The sequence below is a fragment of the Lutra lutra genome, chromosome 3 (genome assembly GCF_902655055.1).
Source record: "Lutra lutra chromosome 3, mLutLut1.2, whole genome shotgun sequence".
Lineage (NCBI taxonomy): Eukaryota > Metazoa > Chordata > Mammalia > Carnivora > Mustelidae > Lutra > Lutra lutra.
In genome coordinates this window covers 1,761,310-1,784,086 of record NC_062280.1, presented here as the reverse complement: position 1 = coordinate 1,784,086, position 22,777 = coordinate 1,761,310, and positions in this window count along the sequence as shown.

Below are 22,777 nucleotides of genomic sequence, written 5' to 3'. Positions count from 1 at the left end.
TGTTAAAATTCAAGCAATAGCTTCTTTACCAAAAGTGATGTTATTTCTTAATATAATCCTCTAAAATTAAGATTTAAAAAAAGATAATGAAAACTTGAAGTTATTGGAGTTTTACTTAAGCAACAAATGATTTATCATGTGGTTTTACAACCTGCTCTTTTGAAAATTTTGAAGCTCACAGATAATATCCAAGAAGAATGAAATGAAGACTCCCATGTACCCTTTATAAATAGATTGTTAGAGTGATTGACATTGTCCAGAGTTTTTTCAAATAATCAGTACAGTTACTATTTACTCCCTATTAGTAAAGATATAATGCACATTAATATCTCGTTTCTCTCACTCCCTTGGTTTGTGTTAACGTAGTGACGCTCACACCTCCGTGCTAAAGGAACAGTGGCTCCGGCTGGTGCCAGTAGTGTGTTTGAAAGGACTCACGACTCCCTTCTCTTTCCACCACTTTGAGGTCCTTGCTAGAGTCTTTGGCTCTTTGTCCTGGTTGTCATGGAATTATTTTGTTTGTTTCTCTGGCGTTGAACTTGCTGAAGTATTTAGACCCTTGTATCATCCCTCTGCTGCTGTTACACTGAATGAAAATTTACCTAAGAAAAAAAATCTAGCGTCATTTTTCTTTTCTCTCAAAATTTTCAGGCATCATTTATTAGTTAGACTGTCCTACCTTCTGGTAGAAGAGGTTGCTCCTTTCCGTCTGGATGCCAATTACTAGTGGCATGACACCCTCAAGGGAATGTCTAATTCACTTGTTTATTGTTTAATGTTTATTGTTCTCTGTCCGCTTTTCCTGGTAAACAGCATGCTTTATAAATCTACACATTCCAGTCCTTTTGTGTCATAATTCTCTCCTCTTATACATTTGAATAGATTTTGTATTTGATGCATTCTTTTCTCTTGAAAACCACTAGTGATGTGTGGCCCAGATGTCCTCTGTTACCATAATTTTAATTTTTTATAATCTTCTTTAATTAGTTGTCATTTTCTTTTTGTTGTGTTTTGACTCGAATCTATCCACATATTTCTGACCTTCTTTTCAGTCATTGTATTCTATCTTTTTTCTTTCTATATTACCTGTAGTATTTTTAATTCACTTCCACTTCTTTCCAATGTTTTTTTCTCAGAATTTTCACTTGCACTGATCTATGATCTTCTGATGTCTTACAACTTGTCTCTGATTCCTTTACTCCTTTAAAAAAGATCGTTACTGTTCATTATCTTGAGATTTTAAAAGAGATTTCAGTATCTTCCTATATTTTGATGGAATGACTCTTCTTGAGGTCCATGATATTTATCTTTTTATCATGAATGCATTCCTTGGTAATGGCAGTATTTATGTATAGGAACTTTACTGGTTTATTTCCAGTTAAAACTCACCTTTGAATAGGCATTGGCTGCCAACATAATAGAGTGTAAGGAGATGCAGTTGCATAAGGAACAGAGTGTGCTTATTTTCCAGAACATACTCCCTTCTATTTTCTTAGTCTCTGACCACATTCTTTATTCTAGGGACACGGCTCCCCTCAAGTTTCGTCCAAGAGACTCATGGGCCTCACAGCAATTGCTGGTCAGGCTCACGTCCTGGGTCTTGTGGTCTGGCGCTTCTTCTCTTACTCTATTTCATTCTCTACAGTTTCCTGGAGCTGGAAACCAAATTCTAAACAAAATAAATCACTTATCAGCTTGATTTTTCTTAGCCTCCCTACCCAGTCATTCAAACTGGGCTTCTTTCTGGCTCCAAATAAAACCTGTGACCATCACAGAGCTGGACCAAACCCTCTACTCAAACTCTAGTCCTGTGTGCCTTTGGGAAGGTGATGGTTTTGGAGAGTGTGTGCTCTGTGCTAAAGTTGAGAGGCAACGGATGTCAACTCTCAGCACGTTCCTCCTCTCAGTCCTGGCTTTACAGTTTTGGCAAATATGCCCCATGGTTTGTGGTTTGAGGTTATGGCTGTCTTTTTATATCACTGATGAGGTATTCCCCCATTCTCTTTTTTATTATTATTGGTTTTTGTTGTTTTCAATAAACTTCAAAGGAGAAGTGAAGCAAGTGAGGTTTTCTTTTTCCTCTCAATTTTAGATGCTTTGTTCTATTGTGATGTACAAATAAGCAACCATGTTTTTCATCATGAACAGACTTTTAATCAGTGTTCTGTTTAGTGGTTTCCTATTGAATGAGGCTTGCTTTCATTTCTCTACTGACATTTTTTTTTAATTTCAAGTTTTTATTTAAATTCTAGTTAGCTAACAAATAGGGTAACATTCATTTCAGGAGTAGAGTTTAGTGATTCATCACTTACATATAATACCCAGTGCTCATCAGAAAAAGAGCCTTCCCTAATACCCATCACCCATCTAGCTCAAACCTTACCCACCTCCCTCCTGCAACCCTGTTTGTTCTCTCTAGTTAAGAGTCTTTCACGTCAAAAAATGGGCAGAAGACATGAACAGACACTTCTCCAATGAAGACCTACAAATGGCTCACAGACACATGAAAAAATGTTCATCATCATTAGCCATCAGGGAGAGTCAAATCAAAACCACATTGAGATACCACCTTATACCATTAGAATGGCCAAAATTAACAAGACAGGAAACAACGTGTGTTGGTGAGGATGTGGAGAAAGGGGAACCCTTTTACACTGTTGGTGGGAATGCAAGTTGGTGTAGCCACTTTGGAGAACAGTGTGGAGATTCCTCAAGAAATTAAAAATAGAGCTTCCCTATGACCCTACCATTGCACTACTGGGTATTTATCCCAAAGATACAGATGTAGTGAAAAGAAGGGCCATATGTGTCCCAATGTGCATAGCAGCAAAGGCCACGGTCGCCAAACTGTGGAAAGAACCAAGATGCCCTTCAACGGATGAATGGCTAAGGAAGATGTGGTCCATATACACTATGGAGTATGATGCCTCCATCAGAAAGGATGAATACCCAACTTTTGTATCAACATGGACGGGACTGGAAGAGATTATGCTGAGTGAAATAAGTCAAGCAGAGAGAGGCAATTACCATATGGTTTCACTTATTTATGGAGCATAAGGAATAACACGGAGGACATGGGGAGATGGAGAGGAGAAGAGAGTTGGGGGAAATCGGAGGTGGAGACAAACCATGATTGACTGTGGACTCTGAGAAACAAACTGAGGGTTTTGGAGGGGGGTATGGGGGGTAGGGTGAGCCTGGTGGTGGGTATTGTAGAGGGCACGTATTGCATGGAGCACTGGATGTGGTGCATAAACAATGAATTCTAGAACACTGAAAAGATATTAAAAATATATATAAAATAAAAAAATTTTAAAATTAAAAAAAAGAGTGTCTCATGGTTTGCCTCCCTCCCTTTTTTTTCCCCTTCCTCTATGGTCATCTGTTTTGTTTCTAAATTCCACATGTGAGAGATCATATGGTATTTGTCTTTCTCTGACTGACTTATCTACTGACGTTTTAATGTTGAATCTCCTGTTTTTATAGGTCACTCATCTTTTTCGTAATACATTTCTGTTCTACTGATTTTATCAATTTTAGATTTCCAGCATTTTGGATACCTCCTCTTTAATATGGAGAGTGGACCCAACATTGACTTTCTTTCTTCCTTCCCTTCCCAATTATCAGTATAAATATTTGTTAGTTAATTAAGTTAATTTAGTTAATTTAATTTGGTATTTTAGATTATCACTGGCATTTTAAAAATAATATAAAAGTATTGAAGTTTTTGGATATGTTCGTGTTTAAAGTATCTGCAATTATTATTATATTATAAATATAAATATAAATTATTATAAATGGTTATAAATAATTCTTTATCTTGTTTGACTAGAACTAGTATTATCCTTTAGTTTTTCAAATTTTATTATTTTTCCTTTGTTATATTATTTAATTTTATCATGATCCTTAGTTTTTGAATTTTACATTCAAATGATTTTTTGTCTTTCTGTTGCTTTCAGTTATGAAAGAAAATCTGTCAAGATAATGACATCTTCAGTGACAACTTTGCCTACACACTGTTAAATGGTTCTCCATTCTTTTTCCTAATTTGTGTGACATAGTCTAAGTGTACTCTCTTTGCAAGTAATCAGAGAAGTGTGTCTGTGTGGGGCCCCTGGGTGGCTCAGTGGGTTAGGCCTCTGCCTTCAGCTCAGGTCATGATCCCAGGGTCCTGGGATTGAACCCCGCATCACATTGGGCTCTCTGCTCAGCAGGGAGCCTGCTTCCCCCTCTCTCTCTCTGCCTGCCTCTCTGCCTACTTGTGATCTCTGTCTGTCAAATAAATAAATAAAATCTTTTAAAAAAAAAGAAGTGTGTGTGTGCGTATGTGTGTGTTGTTTTGTTTTGATACTAAAAGAACATCCTCTTTGCCCTTGCATTTCAAAAAATATTTATATGTGTTGCTCCGAAGTCAGTTTCCTTTGCCATCATATTTTTGCAGTGTCTTCCCACTACTATTTATTGCACAGTTTTCTGATATTTAAGGTTGAGAAAGTACGAAATATGTAACTTACAAGCACTCTTTGCCATCAGATTTTGCCTTGATTCCATCTTGTCCATAGTACTTTCCTCATGCAAACTATGCATCTCAAAAAGCATCATATTGTTGTCAAGTCAATCCCATTTCTTTTCTGTTCATTTCAAGACTTAGACTCTATTTCCAGAAAGGATTTCTCAGAGTTTATGGACTTATAAGCAAATAATCTATATTTTTATTTTCACTAGCCTCCAACTAAAATACAGCACTAACTTCAATTATAAACATAGCTTCAGACACAGCAGTAATAGGATAACTGTGACCTTGCCACCAGAAGTTAGAGAAATATTCCTATGATATATCAGGTGTTGTACATATTTCAAAATAGAATTTATTCTGAACACTATTTAGAAGTTATAGTAGACAATAAACTTTCTGTTAATAATTTTATTTATGTCATTAATAAAAAGCATATTACTTTTGTATCACCCAATTTTTAAAATATTTTCATAAATACATTTCAGTGTAATTGGTTTCCCTTGAAATCCGAGGTATTATATTTTATTCTATGAATTTAAAATCAGTTATTCTGAAACATAGTGTATAGTTTTCCTTAGATTGCCAAAGGCATCAGTGGTGGCCCTTGTGATCTAAGGTAAGTCAGGTAAAGATCTCCTGGTACGGAGAAAGTAGGCAGAAATAGTCAGAGATCCAAGTAGCAGAGAGTAATGGTTGTAAAGAGCTGGGTCTCTAGGAAGTATCTCAGCATAGTACTTTTTAGAATTTGGTATGTTTGCAAAATACAGAATTGGGTAGACTATGAGTGGTTTTTCTTAATTCTTACAGATTTAGTTATTCATCTTTCTGTAAGACTCCTTTGTTCTTGTGGGTTTTAGTATTCCCATGTCTCTAATGCAATTGGGAAGAAAATGGTGGCTCCATGTCTAAAGATGTTAATAATATACTCACCATTTTTTTTTTAAGAAGTAGATTTTTTTTTTAAAGATTTTATTTATTTATTTGACAGAGAGATCACAAGCAGGCAGAGAGGCAGGCAGAGAGAGAGGAGGAAGCAGGCTCCCTGCTGAGCAGAAAGCCCAATGCGGGGCTTGATCCCAGGACTCTGAGATCATGACCTGAGCCGAAGGCAGCGGCTTAACCCACTGAGCCACCCAGGCACCACATATACTCACCATTTGAGTTAGAAATCATGGCCATGTTTCTGAAGTAGAGAAATTTTTATAGCTTAATAATGGTATATTTTTGTGATGAATTAAATTATTTTTTATGTCTGAGAAAACACCTTTCCCAAATAGAGAACAGATTCATATGTGTGTTTTCTTCTGACCCTTCAGTATTTTCGGTTTTATCTTGGAGAGATTATTTTTATTCTTATATAACACACTGGCTAAGAAATTTAGTACTTATTTTGGATGAAAAAGATGTGGTATACAGATATATACGTATATATGTGTGTGTATATATATATATATATACACACACACATACACACAGATATATACATATATATACATGTATACATACATACATGGACTATTAGTCATCAAAGAGAATGAAATCTTGTTATTTGAAATGACATGGATAGAGCTAGAGTGTATTATGCTAAGCAAAACAAATCAGAGAAAGACAAATACCATATGATTTCACTCATATGTGGAATTTAAGAAATAAAACAGATGACCATAGCAGAAAGGGAGGGATGGAAAGACAAGGGAAGAAAACCACAAGTGACTCTTTTTTTTTTCGTTTTTTAAAGATTTTATTTATTTATTTGACAGAGAGATCACAAGCAGGCAGAGAGGCAGACAGAGAGAGAGGAGGAAGCAGGCTCCCTGCTGAGCAGAGAGCCCGATGCGGGGCTCGATCCCAGGACTCTGAGATCATAACCCGAGCCGAAGGCAGCGGCTTAACCCACTGAGCCACCCAGGCACCCCAAACCACAAGTGACTCTTAACTATAGAGACCAAACTGAGGATTGCTGGAGGGGAGGTGGGTGGGGAATTGGTGTTGAGCTAAATGGGTGATGAGCATTAAGGAGGACACTTGCGATGAGCACGGGGGATGATATATAAGTGATGAATCACTAAATTCTACTCTTGAAGCCAATATTACACTGTATGTTAGCTAAAAAGAATTTAAATTCAAATTTGAAAAAAAATGGAATGTAGTACTCATTTTGGAATATAGTGTGAACTGATTGTCTAAAAGTACTTTTTTTGTTAAAAAGCCCAAATGTGGACACCTTCCCTAAATATACATTTTCTCTGTTAACTTATGCTTAATTAGATCACTCATGTTCACTGATATATTCCAAATGTATAAGACAGTGTGGAGCATAGGAAGCTCTCAAATATATTTGAATTCTTTAATAATATCTTCTCTCAAAAAATGATTTTGCTTTGGTAGTAAAGCTACTCACTAGCAAGGATTTCCCCGGCATTTTGTGAGAATACCTGCACGAAGAGGATAGAAGGTAAAATAAAAGGGGCACCTGGTGGCTCAGTTGCTTAAGTGTCTGCCTTCAACTCAGGTCATGATCTCAGGGTTGTGGGATGGAGACCTGCATCAGGCTCCCTGCTCAGAAGAAAGTCTGCTTCTCCTTCTCTCTCTGACCCTCCTCCCCAATTGTTCTCTCTCTGTCTAAAAAAAAAAAAAAAAAAAAAAAAAAAAGATAAGAATTTCACGTTTGCTGTGTGTCAGTTGGATTCCTCAAGAAACGGATGGCAAGACAGGTTTTAAAATGCAAGTTCTGGCCACCTGAGTGGCTCAGTCGGTTAAGTGGCTGGTCATGACCCCAGGGTCCTGGGATCAAGTCTGACATCTGGCCCCCTGCTCAGAAAGGAGTCTGCTTTTCCCTCTCCTTCTGCCTCTCCCAATGCTTGTGGTCCTGCTCACTGTCAAATGAATAAATAAAATCTTGAAAAAAATAGTGCAAGAACTTTATTGGGGGCACTGCCCTGTGAAAGGATCAGGAGTAGGCAGGAAGAGCTTCAGGTCATGATACGGGTCTGAAACCTGTGAAAGGAGAGGATTAAGGGAAGGAGGTTGGGTGGGCAGAGGCTCAGACTTCAGTGTGGCTGCGAGAAAGCATTGGACATTCAAATGAGGAAATTTAGGCCAAAGACTGTGGAATTGGCCAGACTCTAGTACTCCCATCATACTCTGTCATCGTATGTCTTGCCCTGTCTGTGTGCTTTCTGGAAAATGTGTGACTTCAGCTTGAAATCTCAAGATCGTGAGGGTATTTACTTCACAGCTAGAGACCCTCACCTAACTGTGTTTTTCATGATGGTTTCCATCTTAAGGGAGATCTGAGTAGCACATCTTTATAAATGTCTGCCACTGCTACTACTGACAAGCCAAGAGAAAATGAAAGGGAAAGAGACTCTATGCAAAGAATCCTCCTTTCTCAGACAGTACGTGGAAGAATTATGAAACAAAGGGGCTCAATAATCATTAACACTGGAGACCATTTTGATATATATGAAATCCTATTATTACATTAAAAAATCAACTAGCCTTATTTACTTAAGTTTATGCTCAGTTTACATAGCTTCGCTTCCAGATGTGGAACCAACAGAGTCCTAGAGAGGAGAAAGTTGCAATTTTACATTTGGAATACACTGACACATGTCAACAAATTTTTCGTTTAAAGTAATAGTCGTTTGAAATAAAAATATAGGAAATGAATAGATAAAATTGTGTTTAGGGCCCAATTTAGTATTATGAAGAGGGATACTTTTTTTTCTAGTTAATAATAGACATAGACACATCCACACATTCAGGCACACACACAATGTCTACAGGAAAGAGAGCACAGCTTCAAAAGTGTATTTGTGGTATTTTTGTGTGTTTGGAGAAGGTGAGGTTTCACATGAATTTTGATATATGGCTGAATTGCATTTTTAGTAGTCATAGAAGTAATTTTACCTTTCAATATTCTATTCTCTTCTCAAAATGACTATTTTACATGTTTTCATCATTAAATAATAAATACATTTTTGATCAAACCAAAGCTTTCTCATAGACATGTTGTCAATATCACTACACAGTTATTCTGTACTTTCATATACTTTGAATATCTCGATATTTATTTCATATTTATTTTAAAAAATACACCATCCTCTTAATACTTCATAAAAATGGAAGTGATTTTCTCAAAATGAAGACATTCCATCAGAAAGAAGCTCCAGAGTATTCTCTGTGGTGAATAATCTCCCCACAGGCGATCATCAAGTCCCGACAGCTCTGTTCTCCAGATAACAAAAAACATACCCCTGCTTTCTATGGGTTCTTCCAGCTGTGCTGGTACTGGGTCGGTATGTGTTGATTTCAAGCAAATGGATTTACAGTAAGTGATAAGGTCCAAGAATTAACTCTCATTCTTTCTGTCCCGCATCTTATCTTCCTTCTAATACGATGAGTAATAAAACAAAACATGGTCAGTAAAGTGTGGTCTTTGATGTTGGATGGGAATATGGGTATGTGCCATGACATTTGCAAACTGTGTGACCTGGTAAAATTATTTGATATTTCTTTATCTTGTTTTTCTCTTTTGTAAGATAGAGGTATAATATCTAAATTATAGGTTTTCTGTGAGGAATAAGTTACATCATAAATGTAAAATCCTTACAATACCATCTGAAAATGCTACATATGCAATAAATATTAACTATTATTAACTTTTAAAGTGAAGGTAGTTAAGAAAATCCTGTGACTTTTTCGGTTTTTGACTTGAGGTTTTACTTTGGTTTATAGTCTAAGCCAATCATGGCTCTCCACTCTCCTTGTCAAAAACTGGTTAAAGCTTAAGTAAATTACCATCCTCCAGGAGTTGAAACTACAATCCCATTCAGACTAATAAAACATAAATGGAAATTCACTGAGTGCTGCTAAGTAAAAACGTTTTCCTTCATTTGAAAGAAAAGCATTATTCCTACTCTGGGTATCATGGTATCTGAATGTAAGGTGTGGAACTCTGCCAGCCATATTACCACCGGCCTGAAGACAGGAACAACACACACAGAAAAGCAAACCCCAGAAAAATCAGAGAGAAGTTGAGTTGATTCTCTAAATTAAGTCAACCCCATAGCACACCATACCTCTGTATACTTCCAAGTGTATGATCTGACTGACATTTCTATTGTAAAAAGTTTCTTTTAGCTTCAGTTTTCTGTTATTTGCCATTGCATGAGATGTACCACAAATTTTCTTCTGAAACATAAATGTCCAGAATGTGTGAATGTGTGTGTACATTTGCTATGATACTTTTAGTTGCAACAAACAGAAAATAGAAAACAGGTTTGGACAAAAAAAAAAAATCGTTATATCAAATCACATAACTGAACGAGTCTGTGGCTCTGTTGGTAATCTGCTGTCACTCTATAGAGGCTCTCTGCTCTTGGCTCCTTCCTCCTCCGTGTGTCACCTTCATCTTCACTATAGCAGCTAGAGGGCTGTGGAAATTTCAGCTTCTTATTCACACACAATCATGTCTGAAAGAACATGAATAATCTTTCAATGAGTCTGTCTTAATATCAAGCAAGTACCCCTCAAAGAAGCCCATTTTAACTTCCCTAGGTGTTTTAATAGGCCCAAATGGAAAATTAAGGGAAGTACTATATGGTGGTTAACTTAAACTTCAATAGCCAAGTGCTTACACATGGCATGGAGGATAGAATCATCTTTTGTCCAAATCCAACCAACCAATAAGAAGATGGCATCACCAGCAATTACACTAGCAGGTATTTACCCTAAAGATACAAACGTAGTGATCCAAAGGGGCACGTGCACCCGAATCTTTATGGCAAGCAATGTCCACAACAGCCGAACTATGGAAAGAGCCTAGATGTCCACCAACAGATGAATGGATAAAGAAGAAGTGATATATATATATATATATATATATATATATATATATATATTATTTATTATGAAGCCATAAAAAAAAAACCCAAATCTTTGCCATTTGCAAAAACAGGGTGGAACTAGAGGGTATTATGCTATGCAAAATAAGTCAGAGAAAGACAATTATAATATGATCTCACAGAGGAATTTGAGAAACAAGACAGAGGATCATAGGGGAAGGGAGGGAAAAATGAAAATGATGAAACCAGAGTGGGCAACAAACTATAAGAGACTCTTAATTCCAGGAAACAAACTGAGGGTTACTGGAGGGGAGGGAAGTGGGAGGGATGGGGTGGCTGGGTGATGGACACTGGGAAGGGTATGTGCTATGGTAAGTGCTGTGAACTGTGTAAGACTGATGAATCACAGACCTATACCTCTGAAACAAATAATACATTATATGTTAATTAAAAAAAAAGTAAACTGAAAATATAAACCCCCCCCCAAAAGAAGAAGGGGTCACATTGGTTCCAAGCATAATGGATGCCCACCTAGTTGAGGATTGGATACCCAAAGAAAATAATGTTTTAATTAGAAAGGGGAAAATAAATTGGCAATCAACAGTGTTGACTAGGGTGTTTGTTTATATTATTGTTTTATCTATGCTTTTCTCAAAAAATTCAAGGAATTTTGGATATATATCTAGCAGAGTCCAACCAACCAAGATAGTCCTCTTGTCATGAAAAATAGTAGATAATTCCTACTCTTCAACTTTTGAGACATAAAACAGAACCCTGCCTATCACCACATCTTTATAAATATCATAATGCATTCCTTTGGATAGTAGTAAAAAAAGTAATTTCTAATGCTGCTTCCTATGTGCTAATCACTCTTCTGAGTTACACATATTAACTCATTTAATCTTCACAGTCACCTATTATGTAGGTGTTATTTTTATTTCCATTAACACAGATGAGTTAACCAGGGCAAAGAGAAGTTAAGTAAATTGCCCAATTGCACATTTAGGAGTAATTGAGCCAAAATTTAGACCCATATTGTCTGGTTTCAGAGAGCAATGAAAGATCTTTTGCATCATGTATTATGTATCTTCGTATCCCTAGGCCATAAAATTCAATCCAATCATCTTTTTCCCTTCTTTCTCTGGGCTCTGCCCATCAAAGTTTTTGACTAGATCCAATACATTCCTGAACACATGTACTACATGTATTGGGCATTTGAACAGATGAAAGAGGTAAATAAAGGAGAGATTTAATTATATATCAATTTATGATTTAATAGAGACTTGAGTTTGAATTGCAACGGATTACGATTCAGGCAAAAAACATACTTGGAGATTTCTATTGTGAAATCATGGCATATTATTAGCTATAGCAATATACCTGTCTCTAACAAGTGGTTACATATTTTTTTCTACTGGTGGGCTAATAAAGCAAATAACCGGAGAATTTTAGATTTTTATGTTTTTTATAACCAAGAAAATCAGGAGTCATTTAAAGAGAAATTAAAAATTAAATGAAAATTAAAATATGCCTTTGTCTTAACTAGTCTAACTTTATTACTAATTTAGCAAATGATATCTTTGCAAGTTAGGTAGGTAGCAAGGCCTTACAATTAATTTTAACTGTCAAATGCCCTGTAAATGAAAATTTTCACATAAAAATATTAATGTAAAGAACATTCAAGGACTAACCACCTTAAAATCACAATGCTAATTAAGATTTGGTTACTTGATAATTACAATGAGAGGAAATGTCTCAAATATAAAATTGACAAAATATAACACATTCAAGATTAAAAAAAAAAAAGCCCAGAAAGGTGTAATCCAATATCCACATTGTCAGCAAGACATGGATCTATCAAAATCTTGGCATCAAATTTCTAGGGCAGTTTGATCAGAATAATTATGATTAAAATGGCATGACAGAATAGCTTCATCATCAAAGAGTTTGGCCCCTGATCTTGAGGTGGTTTTAATTATGATTTGACTCTTCCGAACCATGCACATTTAAGGAAATACTTATCACCAGATGTACAACTAGGTAACTGATTTGTGAATTTTTTATTCATTCAGTGAAATGCATTAAATACCTACTGTGCTCCAGGCATATGAGTACCCAGCACTGAAGAAAACAGAACTCTGTCATAATATCACAGAAGAGGAGAACATTTCTGAAGAAACATTGAAACATAACCCAGCAGTGGGATGGAGCCAATGACTGCTGAAACAGATCTTTGGTAGAAAAAGTATCTGGCATGTAACAATAAAAACTGGGATAATTTCCTTTGAAAAGGGATTTTAGGAGCACATGAGTCTGAGTCAGAGCTACAGAAATAATCCATCTAAGGCAAAACCAGAGCCACACATCAAAGATATTTTTACATGTCTGAACATTAGTTTTTCACCATCCCAGTTGCTCTAAGAAGTTGCATTCTTACTTCCCTCTCTACCCTTTCAAAAAGCCCTTGCTGACAACTGTTTGCTCACAAGGCTGTTGATGTAAATACAGGAGTTTGATATTTAAATACCAAACCTAAAGAGAGAGAAAAATACATAAATGATTCTGGGTCAACAAGAGTTAAGAAACCATCATTTATTTACCACTATGCATCTAAATTACTGGGTTCAGGCCCTGGTGGAATTATCTACCCCAACAATGACAGAGTGATTCAGATTGTTCATGTAGCCCCATAAATTAGCATTTTTTTTTTTTCTGGGAGAATGACTAACAGTCTTTGTTTAGCCATTTAATTGTATAGTATAAGCGAAGGGGCCAGGGAGTTTTAATATTATCATCCAAATATTGGTGGGTTGAGCTTTCCAAGCTAAAGCACAGAGACCTTCATTCGTATCTCAGACTTATTTGTTCCCCAAAAAGTTTTAATTTTTCTATTTCTTTGTTAATTAGAGATTGGGAGAATCCACAAAACTTTGGGAAATGTCTTATCTGAAGATGCCAGGAATTTTTTTAAAAAGAAAATACATGAGAGTGTTCCCTTCCTTGAGTAAATGCCTCCCTACTGTAACAATTGAGAGAGAGTAATCTGTATGCTTCTTCCTTGTTCCTAAAGTGAATCTTGCCCATTGATATGCCCCACACATATGCACGGATTTCTCAAATTCAGATTAGAGATCTTATCCAGAGATGGCCTGCAGAGAAAGCCTACATCATTTACCTATATGGTCAATGTAGCTTTCATTAATAAATATAAGTTAATAACCCAATATCACCAAATATTTAAGATCAGAGCATGTCTTGAAAGAAGGTACACTGGCCAGAGCACAAATGGAACACAAAATCAGAACTTTTAAAAGTCTGCTCCACTGAGGGACATCACTCCAGAGGCTAAGCCAGGGTGAACCCCATGCAGGGACAGCATGGTCTCAGGTCCCACGGGGTCACAGAAAGATTGGGGGTGTTTGAGTGTTGCAGAGCTCACAGATATTAGAGTGGGGAAGGCAGCTACAGAGACGGAGCCCAGTAGTGAGCTCTCAACTCAGTGTTACCTTAAACTGTGATTTGTGGCACACTCAGACCACTGCTCTGTGAGCAGGGGCCCCACAAGATCCGGGGAGACCCCCTGGAAGAGCTCAGGGGTCTGCTGGGTTCAGAGACTCCAGGCGGGGCTGTGTGCCAGAGACAAGAGACACTTGGTCACAAGGCTAGATGACCTCGGAGCACGGCCGGAGGCCAGGGAGATGGGAGTGATTGAGCGCTTGTCTCTGAGGGTGTACTGAGGAGGGGGGCCCGAGCTTTTGGCTCCTCTGGGCTAGAGATTAGGAGGCCGCCATTTTTATTCCTGTCCTCCAAAGATCTACGGAAAGCATTCAGGGTACAAAATCTCCAAAAGGGAACCCAAGCAGATTACTTAGCCTGGCCCCTGGTAAGGGCAGTGCAATCCTGCCTCAGGCAAAGACACTTGAGAATCACTACAACAGGTCCCTCCCCCAGAAGGTCAACAAGAAATCCAGCCAAGACCAAGTTCACTCACCAAGGAGAACAGCGGAATTCGAGAGGATGAGAAAGCAAAGCATGGAATTCATGGCTGTCTCCCCCATGATTTTTTAGTCTTGCAAAGTTAATTAATTTTTTTTATTTTATTTTTTAAGCTTAAATTTTTTTAACTTTTTCCTCTGTAAGAATTTTTAACTAGTTTATCTTAACAATATCATTCATAAAAAATCTTTTTTGAACCTTCATTATTATGGTCATATTTTATCCTTCATTGTATCTAACTCTATTTTTTGTATACACATAGGGTTTTTTTCTAAAAAATTTGGGATAAAACTTCTTTTAATAGATCAAAATATACCTTAAATCTAGCACAGGGCTTTGTTCTAGTCTCCAGCCTGAGAAAATTCTCTCCACTTTTTTTTCTCTATTCTCCCAACCAACTTATCTTATCAATTCCTTTTTTAGAAATTTTTTAAAAAACTTTTCATCTTTATAGTTATATTCCATCCCTTCATTGTGTTTACCCTTATTTCGTGTGTGTGTGTGTGTGTGTGTGTGTGTGTGTATGTAATATATTATATATGTAATATATATTTATTTCATTCTTTAATTCTTTCATTCTTTAAAATTCTTGGGAGGTAGTTTCTTCTAAGAAACCAAAATACTCCAAAAATTAAGTGGGTGAACTCTGTTCTATTCACCAGTCTAATATATATATTTTCTTTCTTATATTATTTCTTTATTTTTTTCTTTTTTTAATTTTTTTTTCTGAACTTCTTTTTACCCCCTTTCTTTCCCCCCACGATTTGGGGTCTCTTTTGATTTGGTTAACACACATTTTCCTGGGGTCTTTGCCACCCTTTTAAAATTTTATTTGCTCCTTCATATATTCTTATCTGCATAAAAGGACAAGGCAGAAAAACTCACCACAAAAAAAAGAACAAGAGGCAGTACCAAAGGCTAGGGACCTAATCAATATGGACATTGGTAATATGTCAGATCTAGAGTTCAGAATGATGATTCTCAAGGTGCTAGCTGGGCTGGAGAAAGGCATGGAAGATATTAGAGAAATGCTGTCTGGAGAAGTAAAAGCCCTTTCTGGAGAAATAGAAGAACTAAAATCTAACCAAGCTGAAATCAAAAAAAGCTATTAATGAGGTGCAATAAAAAATGGAGGCTCTTACTGCTAGGATAAATGAGGCAGAAGAGAGAATAAGTGATATAGAAGACCAAATGACAGAGAATAGAGAAGCTGAGCAAAAGAGAGACAAAAAACTACTGGACCATGACAGGAGAATTTGAGAGATAAGTGATACCATAAGATGAAACAACATTAGAATAAATATGATACCAAAAGAAGAAGAAAGAGTGAAGGGAGCAGAAGGTACATTGGAGAGAATTATTGTAGAGAATTTCCCTAATATGGCAAAGGGAACAAGCATCAAAATCCAGGAGGCACAGAGAACTGCCTCAAAATCAATAAGAATAGGTCCATACCCCACCATCTAATAGTAAAATTTACAAGTCTTAGTGACAAAGAGAAAATCCTAAAAGCAGCCTGGGACAAGAAGTCTGTAACATACAATGGTAAAAATACTAGATTGGCAGTGGACTTATCCACAGACACCAGGCAGGCCAGAAAGAACTGGCATGATATATTCAGAGCACTAAATAAGAAAAACATGCAGCCAAGAATACTATATCCAGCTAGGCTATCATTGAAAATAGAAGGAGAGATAAAAAGTTTCCAGGACAAACAAAAATTAAAAGAATTTGCAAACACCAAACCAGCCCTACAAGAAATATTGAAAGGGGTCCTGTAAGCAAAGAGAGAACCTAAAAGTAGTAGACCAGAAAGGAACAGAGACAATATACAGTAATAGTTACCTTACAGGCAATACAATGGCACTAAATTCATATCTTTCAATAGTTACCCTGAATGTAAATGGGCTAAATGCCCCAATCAAAAGACACAGAGTATCAGAATGGAAAATAAATAAATAAATAAAATAAAAAACCGTCAATATGCTGTCTACAAGAAACTCATTTTAGACTCAAAGACACCTCCAGATTTAAAGTGAGGGGGCGGAAAAAATTTACCATGCTAATGGACATCAAAAGAAAGCTAGGGTGGCAATCCTTAGACCAATTAGATTTTAAGCCAAAGACTATAATAAGAGATGAGGAAGGACACTATATAATATTCAAAGGGGCTGTTCAACAAGATCTAACAATTTTAAATATCTATGGCCCTAACATGGGAGCAGCCAACTACATAAACCAATTAATAACAAAATCAAAGAAAGACATCAAAAATAAAATGATAATAACAGGCAACTTTAACACCCCATCACTGAAATGGACAGATCATCCAAGCAAAAGATCAACAAGGAAATAAAGGCCTTAAATGACACACTGGACCAGATGGACATCACAGATATATTCAGAACATTCCATCCCAAAGCAACAGAATACACATTCTTCTCTAGTGCACATGGAACATTCTCCAGAATAGATCACATCCTGGGTCACAAATCAGGTCTCAACCGGTGCCAAAAGATTGAGATCATTCCCTGCATATTTTCAGACCACAATGCTCTGAAGCTACAACTCAATCACAAAAGGAAATTTGGAAAGAACCCAAATACATGGAGACTAAAGAGCATCCTTCTAAAGAATGAATGGGTCAACCAAGAAATTAAGGAAGAATTGAAAAAATTCATGGAAACAAATGATAATGAAAACACAATGGTTCAAAATCTGTGGAACATATCAAAGGCAGTCCTGAGAGGAAAATATATAGTGATACAAGCCTTTCTCAAGAAACAAGAAAGGTCTCAAATATACAACCTAACCCTACACCTAATGGAGCTGGAGAAAGAACAACAAAGAAAGCCTAAACCCAGCAGGAGAAGAGAAATCATAAAGATCAGAGCAGAAATCAATGAAATAGTAACCCCCCCCCCAAAAAAAAAAACCCAATAGAACAAATCAATGAAACTAGGAGCTGGTTCTGTGAAAGAATCAATAAGATTGATAAACCCCTGGCCAGACTTATCAAAAAGAAAAGAGAAAAGACCCAAATAAATAAAATCATGAATGAAAGAGGAGAGATCACAACCAACACCAAAGAAATACAAACAATTATAAGAACATATTATGAGCAACTATAGGCCAGCAAATTTGACAATCTGGAAGAAATGGATGCATTTCCTAGAGAAATATAAACTACCACAACTGAACCAGGAAGAAACAGAAAATCTGAAAAGACCCATAACCAGTAAGGAGATTGAAGCAGTCATCAAAAATCTCCCAACAAACAAGAGCCCAGGGCCAGATGGCTTCCCATGGAATTCTATCAAACATGTAAAGAAGAATTAATTCCTATTCTCCTGAAACTGTTCCAAAAAATAGAAATGGAAGGAAAACTTCCAAACTCATTTTAAGAGGCCAGCATTACCTTGATCCCCAAACCAGACAATGATCCCATCAAAAAAGAGAATTACAGACCAATATCCTTGATGAACACAGATGCAAAAATTCTCACCAAAATACTAGCCAATCCATTAAAAGGATTATTCACCATGACCAAGTAGGATTTACTCCAGGGCTGCAAGTTTGGTTCAACATCTGCAAATCAATCAATATGATACAACACATTAATAAAAGAAAGAACAAGAACCATATGATACTCTCAATAGATGCTGAAAAAGCATTTGACAAAGTACAGCATCCTTTCCTGATCAAAACTCTTCCAAGTGTAGGGATAGAGGGTACATGCCTCAATATCATCAAAGCCATCTATGAAAAACCCACCACGAATATCATTCTCAATAGAGAAAAACTGAGAGCTTTTCCACTAAGATCAGGAACATGGCAGGGCTGTCCAATATCACCACTGTTATTCAACATAGTACTAGAAGTCCTAGCCTTAGCAATCAGACAACAAAAAGAAACTAAATGCATCCAAATCAGCAAAGAAGAAGTCAAACTATCACTCTTTACTGATGATATGACATTATATGTGGAAAACCCAAGAGATTCCACTTCAAATCTGCTAGAACTTATACAGGAATACAGTAAAGTGTCAGGATATAAAATCAATGCACAGAAGTCAGTTGCATTTCTTTACACCAACAACAAGACAGAAGAAAGAGAAATTAAGGAGTCCATCCCATTTACAATTGCACCCAAAACCATAAGATACCTAGGAATAAACTTAACCAAACAGGCAAAGAATCTATACACAGAAAACTATAAAGTACTCATGAAATAAACTGAGGAAGACACAAAGAAATGGAAAAATGTTCCATGCTCAGGGATTGGAAGAACAAATATTATGAAAATGTCTATGCTATCTAAAGCAATCTACACATTTAATGCAATCCCTATCAAAAATCCCATCCGTTTTTTTCAAAGAAATGGAACAAATACTCCTAAAATTTATATGGAACCAGAAAAGACCTTGAATAGTCAAAGGAATATTGAAAAAGAAAGCCAAAGTTGGCAGCATCGCAATTCCAAACTTCAAGCTCTATAACAAAGCTGTCATCATCAAGACAGTATGGTACTGGCACAGACACATAGATCAATGGAACAGATTAGAAAGCCTAGAAATAGACCCTCAACTCTATGGTCAACTAATCTTCAACAAAGCAGGAAAGAATGTCCAATGGAAAAAGACAGTCTCTTCAACAAATGGTGTGGGGAAAATTGGACAGCCACATGCAGAAGAATGAAACTGGACCATTTCCTTATACCACACATGAAAATAGACTCAATGTGAGACAGGAATCCATCAAAATCCTTGAGGAGAACACAGGCAGCAACCTCTTCGACCTCAGCCGCAGCAACTTCTTCCTAGAAACATCACCAAAGGCAAGGGAAGCAAGGGCAAAAATGAAAAAAAGAATTGGGACTTCATCAAGATAAAAAGCTTTTGCATAGCAAAGGAAACAGTCAATAAAACCAAAAGACAGCTGACAGAATGGGAGATGATATTTGCAAATGACACATCAGATAAAGGGCTAATATTCAAAATCTATAAAGAACTTATCAAACTCAACACCCAAAGAACAAATAATCCAATCAAGAAATGGGCAGAGGACATGAACAGACATTCCTGCAAAGAAGACATCCAGATGGCCAACAGACACATGAAAAAGTGCTCCACATCACTCAGCATCAGGGAAATAAAAATCAAAACCACAATGAGATCCCACCTCACACCAGTCAGAATGGCTAAAATTTACAAGTCAGGAAATGACAGATGCTGGCGAGGATGCAGAGAAAGGGGAACCCTCCTACACTGTTGGTGGGAATGCAAGCTGGTGCAGCCACTCTGGAAAACAGCATGGAGGTTCCTCAAAAAGTTGAAAATAGGGCTACCCTATTGCCCAGCAATCACGCTACTGGGTATTTACCCTAAAGATACAAACAGTGATCCGAAGGAGCACATGAACCCGATGTTTATAGCAGCAATGTCCACAATAGCCAAACTATGGAAGGAGCCTAGATGTCCATCAACAGACGAATGGATAAAGAAGATGTGGTATATATACACAATGGAATACTATGCAGCCATCAAAAGAAATGAAATCTTGCCATTTGCGATGACGTGGATGGAACTAGAGGGTATCATGCTTAGCGAAATAAGTCAGTCGGAGAAAGAAAATTATCATATGATCTCTTTGATTTGAGGAAGTTGAGAAGCAATGTGGGGGACTTGGAGGTTAGGAAAAGAACAAATGAAACAAGATGGGGTCAGGAGAGAGACAAACCGTAAGAGACTCTTAATCTCACAAAACAAACTGAGGGTTGCCAGGGGGAGGGAGTTTAAGGAGAGCGTGGCGGAATTATGGACATTGGGGAAAGTATGTGCTATGGTGAGTGCTGTGAAGTGTGTAAACCCGGCGATTCATAGACCTGTACCCTGGGGCTAATAATACATTATATGTTAATAAAAAATAATAAATTTAAAAAAAAATTTTTTAAATTTTTTAGAATTTTTAAAAAATTCTGTTCATAATCAACTTCAATTGAAAAATTTTAAGTAGTTGCAGTAGTTCATTTATATGCTATCTGGAATACTGAAGTGACTGCTATATGGTCTTTCTTTCTAAAATGGATATCATAGATGGGCTGGTGGTGAGATTCAAAATAGAAATTAGTTTTCTTTTTACTTTTTCCTAGTATTTTTTGGTGGGAAAAAAATTTGACAGTATCCAAAGACTCTACTATTGGTTTGATCCCAATGATATATATATTTTTTTAGATTTTATTTATTTATTTGACAGAGAGAGAAAGTGAGCACAACCAGGGGGAAGGGGAAGGGAGAGTGGGGAGCCTGATGAAAGGGCTCCATCCCAGGACCCTGGGATCATGACCTGAGCTGAGGACAGATGCTTAACTAACTGAGCCACCCAAGCACTCCTGATGTCAATAATATTTTAATAAATAATATTATTTTTCCAAGAAGTTTTATATATATTCTATGCTTTACAGATCATTATATGCATGGAATCTTGATTATTACATTATTTTGCTTATAAATTTATTTTTATTCAGGGGAGCCTGAGTGGCTCAGTTGATTTAGCATCTGCCTTCAGCTCAGGTCATGATGCTGGGGTCCGGGGGTCCTAGGGTCCAGCCCAGAATCAGGCTCCCTACTCAGCAGGGATTCTGCTTCTCTGCCTCTGCCTCTGTCCCTCCCCCCGCTAATGTTCTCTCTCTCTCTCTCAAATAAGCAAACACAATCTTCAAGAAATATTTGGTTCAATTTACCCTAATTAGTATTCATAAAGTAAACATAAACATAGATATTTTTAAATATTTTTAATATTATTCAACAATTGATAACAGTGCTTTGCATGTTTCATCCAATTAAGTTTTTTTTCTGTTTACACCTTAATTTAATTTTTTGTTCCAAGATTCATTGTTTATGCACCACACCCAGTGCTCCATGCAGTCCGTGCCCTCCTTAATACCCACCACCAGGCTCACCCAACCTCCCACCCACCACCCCTTCAAAACCCTCAGATTGTTTCTCAGAGTCCACAGTCTCGCATGCTCCGTCTCCCCCTCTGATTTCCCCCAATTCACTTTTCCTTTCCTTCTCCTAATGTCCTCCGTGTTATTACTTGTACCTCACAGGTAAGTGAAACCATGATAATTGACTTCAAAGTCAATCATCCAATTAAGTTTTTAAGAGCTCAATGACATCAGTTCACGTAGAGTACGATATTATTTTGAAAATGCAGTTCTCTAAAATCATAGTTATCTTTTCTATGGGCTTGCTTTTAGGCTTAAATAGGAATAGCTAATTTATATTTGGCAAATTCATCTTATTCAAAATTATTTTATTCATGACACTGCAATAATTTCTTTATTTGTTATTATCTCCTGAATTACACATATATTATTTCCTATTGGTGTTTGCAATCTGCATGGGTTTTTTTAAATAACATTATTTGATTTTGCTATGGTTTCTAGCACGAGAAGAAATTATGATCTTCTTAATTTCAAAGTATTTGGGAATGACATTCTATAATCTAGGTATTGCCTTACCAAAATCTAAATAAATTATATTATGCATAGAATGGCATAACATTTTTTGAGTCTCTATTCCTTTCAACTATGAGTTTTGATCAGTTATGAGTTTTTATCTTCAGAATCAAAAAATTATAGTAAACTACTGAACATTTTCGAATTTATCTACATACCTTCTTCCTTAAAGGTAGTACCCTGGGACAGTGCAGAACCTAAACAACCATATATTATGGCTTATTCTTTAAGTCTCAATATGGAAGGATCTTAAGGATGTGTTATTAAATAATTAAAGCTTTAAAATTTAATGTCTCATTTCAATTCTTTTCAAACCAAATAAGCAAATAGTCTGGAAGGATATAAAGGAAGTATTAATTGTCAGAAAGTGATAAGAACCTGGTTCTTGGCTATTTACCCTAAAGGCGTGTAGAGAAAAGTCTATTTTTCTGATTCTATCCTATATACTTCTAAATAAAGCACAGTGCTGTTTTCTAACAGCTTAAAAGCTGGTTAATCAGTGTATTAGCTACAGATAAAATGGCATACACAGGCAAGGACACTATCTTATTCTGAAGAGTTCAGTGCCTAGAAACCTGAATGATATAGAAAGGCCCACAGGTAATTGAGAGAAGCCACAATTACATGTCTGTCTGAGTTACTACATGAATTCCTTATAATGGGGTCTTCTTCATCATTCTTTCTATAATACTAACATTGCGGGGTCTCTGTAGATGTTCAGTTAATGCTGACTGAGTTACTGGATGAATTCTTAGGTCTAGTTGATAGTACAGAAATGCTATCTGTCAGAAAGTGACTTATTGGAAATTTCAAAGCACAAAATTTCAGGAAGGTTTTCATTATTTTGCCTTAAAATGCCCTGGAACCCACAATTAAAACTACCAGATTAAAAAGC